Source organism: Ambystoma mexicanum, chromosome 1q (genome assembly GCF_040938575.1).
Source record: "Ambystoma mexicanum isolate Mex_15411 chromosome 1q, UKY_AmexF1_1, whole genome shotgun sequence".
Lineage (NCBI taxonomy): Eukaryota > Metazoa > Chordata > Amphibia > Caudata > Ambystomatidae > Ambystoma > Ambystoma mexicanum.
The window spans coordinates 1,178,757,190-1,178,768,544 of NC_090922.1; the positions used below are offsets into that span (position 1 = coordinate 1,178,757,190).

An 11,355-nucleotide genomic window follows, 5' to 3' on the forward strand; every position below is an offset into this window, starting at 1 on the left:
ATTTTTAGATTTCAGCTTTGGTACACACATGTTTCTGTTAAATACTTGCAGATTACAGCAATGGCAACAGACAGGTGGAGTTGAAAGACCAAATGTACGTTGCAATTAATATTGCACACTATTTCTTTGGTCCATATTGTCTCGCTTTGCTCCGGTTGTGTGTTACAGAGGCACACCACTCTGAACATGTTTCTTACATATTTGAGGGGCTTTTGTACCAGCACCCTTTTTGTTACTTACCAAATACTGAGTCAACACACGCTCTCCACCAAACCTGAGACTGAGCGATCTGCTCCCCCTTACATTCTCCCCTGCTTGCATGCTGATCCCATGCTGCCCAACTGCCCATCCGCCAACCACCTCCCCTTTGTTAGTTCCGTGTTCCCCTGCATCTCTGCTTCTCTCACTGCGTGCTTCTGCCTATGACTTGTAAAACGCTCCATTGCTTCCCGAAGTTAGGTCTGGGCTCAAGCAGTACAATAATAATGATAATAATACAGAATAATACTGAATAAAATACTGAATGCGTGTTAAGGTAAGGAACATGCTATCCATTGCACTGGAAATAGGAACTGATTATCTGAGGTGAACCGTGAACACCTGTCTCCGTAACTATGCGCGTTTCCAAGCTGCGAAGGATGATTTGCGCAAGGCTCTTCCATTTCGAGGAAATGTATATTTAAATTGGAAACAAAACATAGAAACTATTCAAAACAAGAGACAAATCAGTGACCATGGCAGCCTTCCTTATTCTGTAACCCCAAGTGTTATTTACATACAAAAAAATATAGGGAAATGGCGGTCAGTTTGGTTTTCACTTTGTTATTTAATTTCAAAATGGGAAGAATTCTTCATACTGTTTAGGCCATTACTATTTTAATGCCTCTATTGCTCTCTGAAAATGCTTTTCTGATACCTGCCCTTCACATTTCAACCTGAGCCCCGATTTCATTCGTGCCCTATCAGTGGAAAAGCGCTGCTCTGTGCGCTAAGCTTCTCTGCAAACCCACCTTTTGCATTTGTAGGAGTGAGAAATAGCTAAGTACACTTGAAACAAATCCAGTAATACCCATAGAGGCTAACTGGACTGATGAAAGTGGCAATTATAACAGCCTTGACATTTATGCTGTTTGACCCGGAATAAAAAGGTGCTTGAACGGCAAATTAAAACCAGTTGAAATGATTGTCAATTCGCCTCTGCAAAACCTCCAGATGCGTCCAAAGAAATCTATTGCTGAAAATGCAAAGCCGTTTTCACTCATCACTAAAACCGAAATACCTTCAATTTCATAAACACAGATGTCTGGGCAGATGCAGAAAATTCCAAAGTGGATGATGTTTTTGAAGCACTGACAGCCGCCTGTCTGTTGGGGGGAAAAAAATAAAAAGGATAACCTCAGATTAAAAGGTATGCAAATTGTTCGGCGTTTAATGATGAACAGGCTCAGATGAAAGAGAAATAGCTTCTGCGCAAGTATAAACGACAGTTGCAACAATGGACTTTGTACGGAAACATGTAATACATACACAGCTAGCAGAGTAATACGCTGTGTGAAATTTAAAAAGCTAACGCCTAGCTCACATAGTGCATCAGCGAACGTGCGCAGGACTTTAAGGCAAGTTACCTAAAGTCTCAAACTACTCATAATGCTGTGCATGCTGGTTTTTTGTGTGCGAAATTCCACTTCAACCGATTAGAGCATTCCTGCGCTTCATCCAGAATTCCGGCAAAGAGTAGCTGCTAGTTTGGGCATTCACAGTTAGGTTTTCAGAGCAGTTGGGGCAATAGGCTTTAACCCAGGGAGACATAGAAAAGGTACGTCATTTATTTGAAGGGGTGGTAAGAAGTTAAACCACGTTTCAGTTAAGGAAGAGTTACACAATTAAAACAGGATGAAGTTGAGGTAAAGGTAGAACATTAAATAGGATTTAGGCCATCATTATGTGGCTACTATGGACTAACATTCATTTATTTATTTATTTATTTATTGGGTATTTGTATGGCGCCTATACACAGGTATTTCCAGGTGTCACAAGACAAGAGGGGGGATAGTGAGACATGGCAAATCATGAGAATACAGCAAAGAAACTGTTATATTGGCCTTGTGGCAATCCTACTGTGCAAGTGCATGACAAGGTGAAAGTGAAAGGGCGAGAGGAGTAGAGGGAGAAGTGCAGAATTGGGGTACCCCCAAGGGTGGGCAAGGCAAGGGCAGGATGTTGAAGGCAGCAAGTGCCGGGGCAAATGGGGGGGCGGAGTGCAGTGGACGGGAGGACTAAGATGGGATAGTCAGGGAAAACAGAGCCCGAGGGCAAGTGCTGGCAAAGGATGCTGCGGGGGACTGGTGGGGTCTGGTCTGGCCGTTGTATGACTTGGAAAGGAACAGGCCCCAGTCACAGTAGCAGATGGAGAGTTTAGCACGGGAGGGAGAGAGGGAAGGAAGAGGAGAAAAGGAAGGTCTTGAGAAGTTTCTGGAAATGTATGAAGATCCAGCTCAAGTCTGAGGGGGCAGGGAGGCTGATCCAGAGGGAGACGCGAGCCAATGAAAGGGATTTACCATCCAGTCCCTGCTTGGAGAAGCGTTTGACCTGCAGAGAGTTGGTGCCAGAAGACCGAAGGACTCTGGCTGGGAGGTATTTTGGGAAATTAAGCTGGATGTAGAGAGTACCCAGGCCTCAGACAGCCTTGTGCGTGATGCAGACGGTCTTGAATTTGATCCTTGCAGTCAACGGGAGCCAGTGGAGAGATTTTGGGGCTGGAGAGATGCAGTCCCTGGGTCTGAGGCCAAGGATAAGGCTTGCAATACTATTCTGGATTAGATGGAGGGGGTGAAGTGAGGAAGGGGAGAATCCAAGTGACCACCATGCGTGACAGTTCATGTTACTGACAAAGGAGTGAAGAGAACGTTCAAAATTGTCTGGATGAAGGCAGGAGATTACATTCAGCAGCTGTTGCTGAGTGTACCATCTTGTAAAAATTCAAAATCCAAGTGATAATACATGGTGTCCTAATTGTGGTTCATTCTAGATTGCTCCCACTTCTAAGTACTTTAATAACAGGTGTTGTTATTACCACATTTAACGGTACTCAATTAATCCACCTTGGAGGGATCAAAGCCTGAGTTGGTCATGCCATATAATTCGAACCTGCCAAGTGCTTCCTGAACCCATCTAAGTGGTCAGCACTTAAATTGTGACCAACCCACCAGAGGAAAGGTGCAACTGAAAGAAAAATGCTTAGAAGTCTTTTGAAGCCAGAGGAGATTAAATTCAGTATGCTATCTTTTTGTGCCAAATGAGAGATAGAACTAGATGAAGGGAAAGAAGTCTTTTAACTCGTTGGAGGCAGGAGCAGATTATCTTCAGTACATGTATTTCAATGTGCCATCTTTTTGTGAAGCAGGGGAACAAATACTAGTTGCTGAGAACAACCCCTCTTGAGAGGCAGGCGAAGAGTGTCTGCAACTCAGTGTGGCATATTTCTGTGACAAAATTGAAAAATACTGTAGATAAAGTGAATGCCTGAGTCTAATGAAATGTGTGTTGTCCAGCTTTTAGAGTATATTGTGATCAGAAGATCAACAGATCCCCAGGAACACTTCCAATCAACACTGTAATTTCTATATTTTGGTACTTACACATTATTATTTATTTATTTATTTGCATTTGTTAAGCGCGCAACAGCCTGGAAGCATTGTGGTGCTGGTTACAGACAGTTTGCTTAGTTACAGAAGTAATACACAGTGCAGACATATATACAGGCATGTAGCATAGCAAACACAAGGTCAGATGAAAAGGGAAGTTTTGAGTTTTTTGTGGAAGGTGAGGAAGGAGTTTTCTGTTCTGATTTCAGTGGGTGGGACGTCACATAGCTTGGTGGCAATGTAAAGAAAAACTAATCATCCCGCTTTTCGCCCTATTGATGTGAGGAGGGTGTAGTAGGTTAGCGTATTGCGTCCTGATGGGTCTGGAGTGAGCAGGTTTGGATAGAGTTTGCGCAAGATATGATGGTGCTGTGAATGCGAGGCATTTGTGGGTGATGGTGAGGATTTTAAAGCTGATGCGTTCTTTAACAGGGAACCATTGAGATGCCTGTCTGGCCTTAGAGATGTGTTCCCTTTTAGGAAGGCTTAATGCTGCTCTGAGAGCATTATTTTGAGTGACTTGAAGTCTGTTTAGATTATTTTTGGATGTACTTACTAGAAGGGCATTGCAATAGTCCAATTTGGCACCAATAGTTGCTCTGGCTATAGTGAGATAGTTTGGTTTGGATAGGTATGGTTTTACTGCATTTATGCGTTTAATGGTGTGAGCTGATGCTGAGGTGATAGCGCTAACCTGTCTTGACATGGAGAGTGTGGAATCTAAGTAGATGCCTAGGGTCTTTACTGAGGTGGAGACAGGAATGATAGTGTTATCAATGGTGAAATTGGAGTACATATTGTCTAGTTTGGCTAAAGTTGTTTTAGGACTAGAATGATGATTTAAGTCTTCTCTACATTGAGGCAGAGGCCATCAGCTGCCATCCAGGCCTGGATGGTGGTGTATATTGTATGTAGTGCTTGGCCATCTCTGGTGTATAAGCCGGTGAGTGGTAAGAGTACTTGAGTATCATCAGCATAGTTAGTATATGCGATACCTAATGCATGAAGCTTGTCAAAGAGAGGCTTTGTGAACAAGTTGTATAGCGTTGGTGCAGTACACGAGCCCTGAGGGACTCCGCAGTGGATGGTGGTGGGGGCAGCATTGGCTATGTCTGAGAACACTTTCATTTCCCTTCCCTCTAAGAAGGAGGTGATCGAGCGTGCAGCTTCTTTCGAGAAGTTGGCTGAGTGGGTAAGGTGAGAGGTGAGTTTATTGTGATCTACAAGATCGAAAGCAGCTGAGAGGTTGAAGAGGAGCAGGAGGGTTGGCTTGCCTTCATCCATGATTTGAGTGATCTGGTTTTTTAGGTCTACCACCGCTGTTTTTGTGCCATGTACTTTGCGAAACCCCGATTGTCTTGTTCCAAGAATTGAGTGGGTTTCAAGGAAACGTTGGATTTGGCAGTGAGCAGCTTTATCCAAGATCTTGAGGAGGAAAGGCACAGTGGTTATGGGTTGGTAGTTGTTGGGCTGTGAGGGGTCGAGGGTGGGCATGCACACTTTACTATATAGGAAACGTGCACCAAGTCCCTCCTTAACCACTGTCTTTATGCAAACCGGGCATCTCCTCCTCAGACTAGGTTTCATCACCTCAAGCCTGTTGAATGAGATATTGTTTATAAGGGCCTCAGATATCTGTGGACCTGGCAAAGGGGTGCACTATCCGCCCATATTCCATTTCCATTTGATTACAGTAAAGAATATCTTCTTTCCACTGCACCAATGTAGGACTTCTCGCTCTGACCCACACAATTGCCACCCTTCATTTAGCCAACAGCAGTAATAGCCAAGCTAGCCTGGGCACCCACCCAGCAATCTGCTTTGTCTAGCCCATTAGCACCACTCTTGGGTTGAGTTCTACCCTTTCCCCTGTGATACTACTCAGAGTTTCAAACACCCCTTCCCAAAACTGAAATATTGGTGGACATCCCCATACTGCATGCAAAAAATATGCCTGTGATATGGCACATCGAGTGCAACCATATGGGGTATCAGAAAACAGTTTATTTATTGTTGTTGGGGTATAATTGAATTCATGGAGGTATTTGAAATGAATTACCTTAAACCTATTATAAATAGCAATCTTCCACATCTGCTCACAGCAATATTTCCACATTTCTTCAGACATAGTACGACTCAGAGAGACCTCACAGAGCCATTGGGATGATTCTGCCCATCCCAGTCTAGCCTCCTGTGCTTTACTATATAGGCTGGACATAATCATATTGGTATCCACCCTCTCTATCATTCCGTTCCGTGTGGCGGCTATCTCAGGCTCCCCCAGAAAGTCGCAGAATAGGCTCTTGAGGGAGTCCCTCAACCTAAAGTACAGAAAGAACTCCAAAGGTGTAATGATCCCTTTACCCCACAGTCCTTGCACAGTTAGGCACTGCCCATCTGGAAAAAGGTCGCAAAAACACATTGGCCCTCATTACGACCCTGGCGGAAATCGAAAAACGATGGCGGAAACGCTATTTACGCTGTGGCGCTCCGGTCAGTCGCTTTCCGCAAGGGTCGTAATGAGGGCCATTATGTCCAGCCGTTTCATGCAGCTTACATATCCAAGCTCACTAGTCAGTAGCAACCCTGCAATGTGAGTGATTGTGAGCTTAGGGGAGTAAATAATCTCATCCCCTCCCCATTTCTTTCAAGTGGAACCCACGATCTGCAAGATAACTCCACCATATTCGTCACTTTAGATGCCCTCTCAGAGGCTGTTAATATTACTGCCCTTAACAAAGATGGAGCTGCAAGTGCCCTTTCCAATTCCACATGCCTCCTTTCCAACCCTCCCTCAAATTAATACATCATGAATCCCACTTGAGCCGCCTCATAATACACCTGGAATTCCGTTAATTCCAAGCATCCTTTATCTAACAATGCCACTCGTTCCCTCCATGATATACATGCGTGTTTGCCCGGCCAGATAAACTGAGAAACCTCATATCGCACCTCACAAAAATACAACTTCAATATCGCTATTGGCACATAGAGAAATCAGCGGAGCCGGACCATTTTGACCAATGATATTCTTCCATAGAAAATTCATCCATCTCCTCAGCAACGTGTGGCAGTGCTCTAATACCTTCTCATAATTTAGCTGATACAACACTTCATGGGACCGTGCAATATCTAACACCAAATATCAAGTATAACTCAAATGCCACTGAAACCCAAACTTGTCGGGAAACTGTCTTATACATTCTGTAAGTGGGAAAAGCATAGATTTAACAACCTTAATTTTCAGGCCAGAGAAATCCCCAAATTCCGACACCTCCTTCATAATCAATCCTAAATTAACGTGTGGGTTACTGATGTATATGACCATGCTATTTGCATATAGGGAAACCTCTGCCCTATGTCTATACAATTGTATCCCTCTGTGTATGTGCCTATCTCTGATTGTCTCCGCCAATGGCTCTATCGCTAAAGGAAACAGTAGGGGTGACAGCGGGCACTCCTACCTTGTACTCTCTGCAGCGGGATGACCGATGTGAGCTGGCCATTTACTGCATTCTGTGCACTGGGCAAAGTGTACAGCAACAACATTAAAGAGAAAAACCCCTCTCCCTCTCCCACATCCCCATCCTTCACATCACAATCAACAGACATGGCCATTCTACTCCGTCAAATGCTTTTTCAGCGGCTAACAGTGCCCCTACTATGGGATCCTCTTGACGTACAGCTGTCATCACACCAAATATTAGCTGCAAACCATTGGAAGTGGACCGTCCATGGATGAATCCGGAGTGGTCAGATTTCACAAACTTATGTATTAGGGGTGCCAGTTGCATTGCCAGTAGTTTAGCCAAAATCTTCTTATCCAAGTTGACATGGGACTTGAGGAGCACTCTTCAGCTCCCTTACCACATTTCAATAGTACAGTGACCACCACTTACCTCATGGAGTCTGGTAATTGACAATCCTGCAGAGCCTGTCGATATACTTCTAGGAGATGCAGTGCCAATTTCCCTGCTAAACACTTATAAAACTTGACTGTGAGGCCTTTGATCGCCCGAATAATCTCCTGTTCCGTAATGGATTGACACAGCCATTCCCTCATCTCATCACTACACCAATACAGCTCCACCAGATCGCGAAAGCCCTCTGTCTCAGATCGTGAAAACCAAGCTTGTGCTGCGAAAATGCGTGCATAGAATGCACAAAATTCACCAAGAATATCCCCATCCACAAACTTCAATACCCCTTGCGTGTTTTTGACCAACAGGATATGTCACCTTGGCACTCCAACTTTGGCATCTCGTACAAGTAACCTGCCAGGGCATTGACCTTCCCCATATTGCCGGACAGCAGCCTTTCACCACAGAAACTTCACTTCCCTCTGGACCCCAGTTTTAAATCTGTCCAACTCCTCCCTAATCTCCTTCTGTATACTGGGGTCTGACATATTCCACCCAGCAGCCTTTAAACCTTAAATATGCGTTTTGCTATCTGAGAGTTTTCCCCCGATCAGTTTCAGTATCCCCGATTTCTTTGAGATACATTCCCCTCTTATCACACATTCACAGGTCTCCCATACCGTTAAATATGAAGCCATGGAAGTCACATTTTCCCCAAAGAATATATCAATTACCTGTGTTATTGCAGCGTGGAACACCTCGTCACTCAGACCTTCACTCTTGAACACCCATGCTGGGCATTCTCCACGTCACCCTGGTATCTCTAAAACCAACACCACTGGCGCATGACCCATCAGTGTACGTGCTAAAATAGTGACCCTGGTTACCCATTCTGCCACCCTATCAGAGACCAAAAAGTAATCCAGTCTAGATGCGCACTCGTGGTCCAAGGAAGTGAGCACATAGCCCCTCTTACCCTCGTGTCTGTTCCTCCAGATGTCAATCAACCCCATGTCCAACATAGATCCTGCAAAACATGAGTTGATTTTAAGTGCAATCTGAGGGTCCCTGGGTTCTATCCATATCCGAGTCCAGCACTGCATTTAAATCACCAGCCCATATAATTATTACACTGGGGCTTTTGTCAAGTTCTCGCTCTATCCACTCCACTGTATCCACCATATCCTGATTGGGGCCATAGTAGTTAACCATGGTAATTGCCTTACCATACAAAGCCCCAAAGATCAATAGAGCCTGTCCCTCTTGGTCCCGAACCACATCTGTCAATCGGAAACCTACCAAGGTATGTACCAATATACAGACCCCCCTGAGGTAGGAGGAATATGAAGAGAAATAACTGTGACAGCCCTAGCCTTGCCCAAACTGTGCCTCAGTCGACGTTGTCAGATGTGTCTCCTGAAGAAGCGCGATGTCAATCTGATGATGTTTCATGCACAGTAATACTTTGCAGGACTTGGAGGGGCAGTTCAAGCCCCTGACATTCCATGTCATACTTCCGAGAGCTCTGCCCATAGCTCCAACATACACAGCCTCCAAGCATTCTTGCATACACCTCATGTCCTAGAACATCATTCGCACACAACAGTGAAAAATGAAACATTGAGCGAGAATGATCCGTCGAACCACCATCCTTTCCCAAAAACAATCCCAACCCCACTGCCCCCCAACCCAACCGGCAAACCCAACATGCCAGTTATCCCTTCCCCACCCCAACTGAGTAACTCTCATATGGTTTCGCACAAGGGCCGCTTCCATGCCCAACTATCCCAGCCCACCATTAACAATTTACATTTCTCTCGCGCAGTCACCAACTCAATTATTATATAACTAACATCCAGTATCGTCTCATACCCATAGTCCACGGGGAGTCCTCCCCATTTTCGTTATTTCCCTTGCATCTCATGGCTCTTGGCAGTGACTACAGGAAGCTGTTGGCTTCATCCTGGGTTTGAAAAAAAACAGTATTTGCCCCTCATGCTTCACTCTGAGCTTAGCCAGAAAGAGCATGGTGTATTTCATGCCCCTCTCCCTCAATCGTTTCTTAACAATCGATGTATGTCCACCTGGATGCCTGTACCTTAGCTGAAAATTCTGGAAAAAGCTGTATCCTGTCTCCTTTATATGTCAATATTCCCTTCTCTCTGGCTTTCTGTAGGGCAAGGTCTCTGTCTCAGTAATTCAACATGCAGGATATAATTGGTCTCGCCAGTGCTCCCGGGATCAGATTCCTCCCACTAGGGATTCGGTGCACCCTTTCCACAATGAAGACTGCTGAGAACTCCTCACCACTGAGTGCTTTAGATAGGATGGACTCTACCAGGGGTATATATAAACAATTGTCAGGGCGGTCCCGAACAGAGCCACAGTAAAAAACACACTGTCCATTCAGTAGTATTTTTCAAACTTACAATATCATTTTATGTATTTTCACAAATCAGTTCATTCACATGACATACCATGAACTCATGCATAGTGAACCTTGCACAAAAACGAAAAAACACAATTTTTTTGTCATCTGGTGATTTTTTACATATACATCCTTGTTTTCTTGGGCAAGGTTGAAATGAAACAATACAGACTTAAACAAAGAATGTTTTCTGCCGCTTTGGCATATGGAAACAAACAAGAGTCAACACAAACGTATTTCGGCCTATTGCATTTTGGGAAGCTCCAATCTAACAGCCTTCATCAGGATGTGAATTGTGCTGAAGGTTCCTCACTGTCTGCGGTATTTCTCTATAAAAATAAAGACTACAAATGTTTTTGAGTGCTCTGTTACAGGGACAAGGTTAAAAAAAGGCTCTATGAGTAGCAAGAGATCTAATCTTCAGATGAAATTGGTCTAAATTTCACTTACTGTGGTGTAAAACACATTGCACAGTAAGTTCATGTCATCCAACTGGTGGTGTTTCGAAGCAAACAATGTCAAAGTTCATGTGCGAGGCTGTGGCACAATGAATGTGTGCCTGTGAAATAAATGCTCATGGTCGGTCGGAAGTGGGCACTAACACAATTAGTCAGGGATTTGTTAAAGAAAAGATTCATACACAGTACCCAGAGGGCATATGTCCATGGGTATGGTCCCAGCGCGGGTAAATCTGCCCCTGTAGAAGGATGGACAAGGCAGTGACAGATGTAGTGGCCACAATGCTCTGATTATCAGTACGGTTGGGCAATTTTGATATACATATATAGCTATGCAAAATATCTTACCATAAAGAAAAAGCAGGCAAGATTGAGGGATCACTGTGTCCTCTGTGAGGTGCAAGTCCTTTTAAATGGCACCGCATCTGAGGCTGCATTGTACCTAACCTGTGGAGAGGAAGGAAACACTGAATCATCTGTGTTCACATTTAAATAATTTAATAAATCTATGTAGGAAGACGCGGGGTTAAAAGCATCCACGGGAATTCTTACCTCTGTGTGTCTGATGCACTCGGTGCAGTTGCTGTGTCCGTGTGAATCACGGCACCCGACTGTGGCTTTCCTTTCATGTTTTTTCAGCATCCGTTGCTATGGAGATCGCCTGTCTGCTGTCCTCTGCGCAAGCGCTGAATGGTGAATCAGGGCTGAAAAAGAATGCAATAAAGGGACCGCCATCTTGGAAAGGACTAACAATGTCCTAATAGAATGGAGTAGACTCCTATTCTGGGTATATAACTAGCCCTATGTCTATAGAGATGATGAGTGAGCGCCAATGTATTATAATAGTTTGCACGTATTCATGGCTATGGCAACACTATTGACGTGTCCCTAAGGATACACACAGTCTCCCTAATACGTTGCTCAAAATAGTGCAAGCAAAATAATTAGCTAATGGAAGTAAACCT

At 44.3% G+C, this 11,355-nt stretch overlaps 1 long non-coding RNA gene across 1 annotated transcript; it reads right to left on the reverse strand.

The window, feature by feature from the left end:
- Nucleotides 1-1,261: 1,261 nt before the first annotated feature.
- On the reverse strand, nucleotides 1,262-11,015 carry LOC138522095 (uncharacterized). Its single transcript, XR_011283239.1, has 3 exons — nucleotides 10,943-11,015; nucleotides 10,739-10,837; nucleotides 1,262-1,364 (listed from the first exon to the last, which is right to left on the reverse strand). It is a non-coding gene; the product is annotated as an uncharacterized lncRNA (long non-coding RNA).
- Nucleotides 11,016-11,355: the final 340 nt, after the last annotated feature.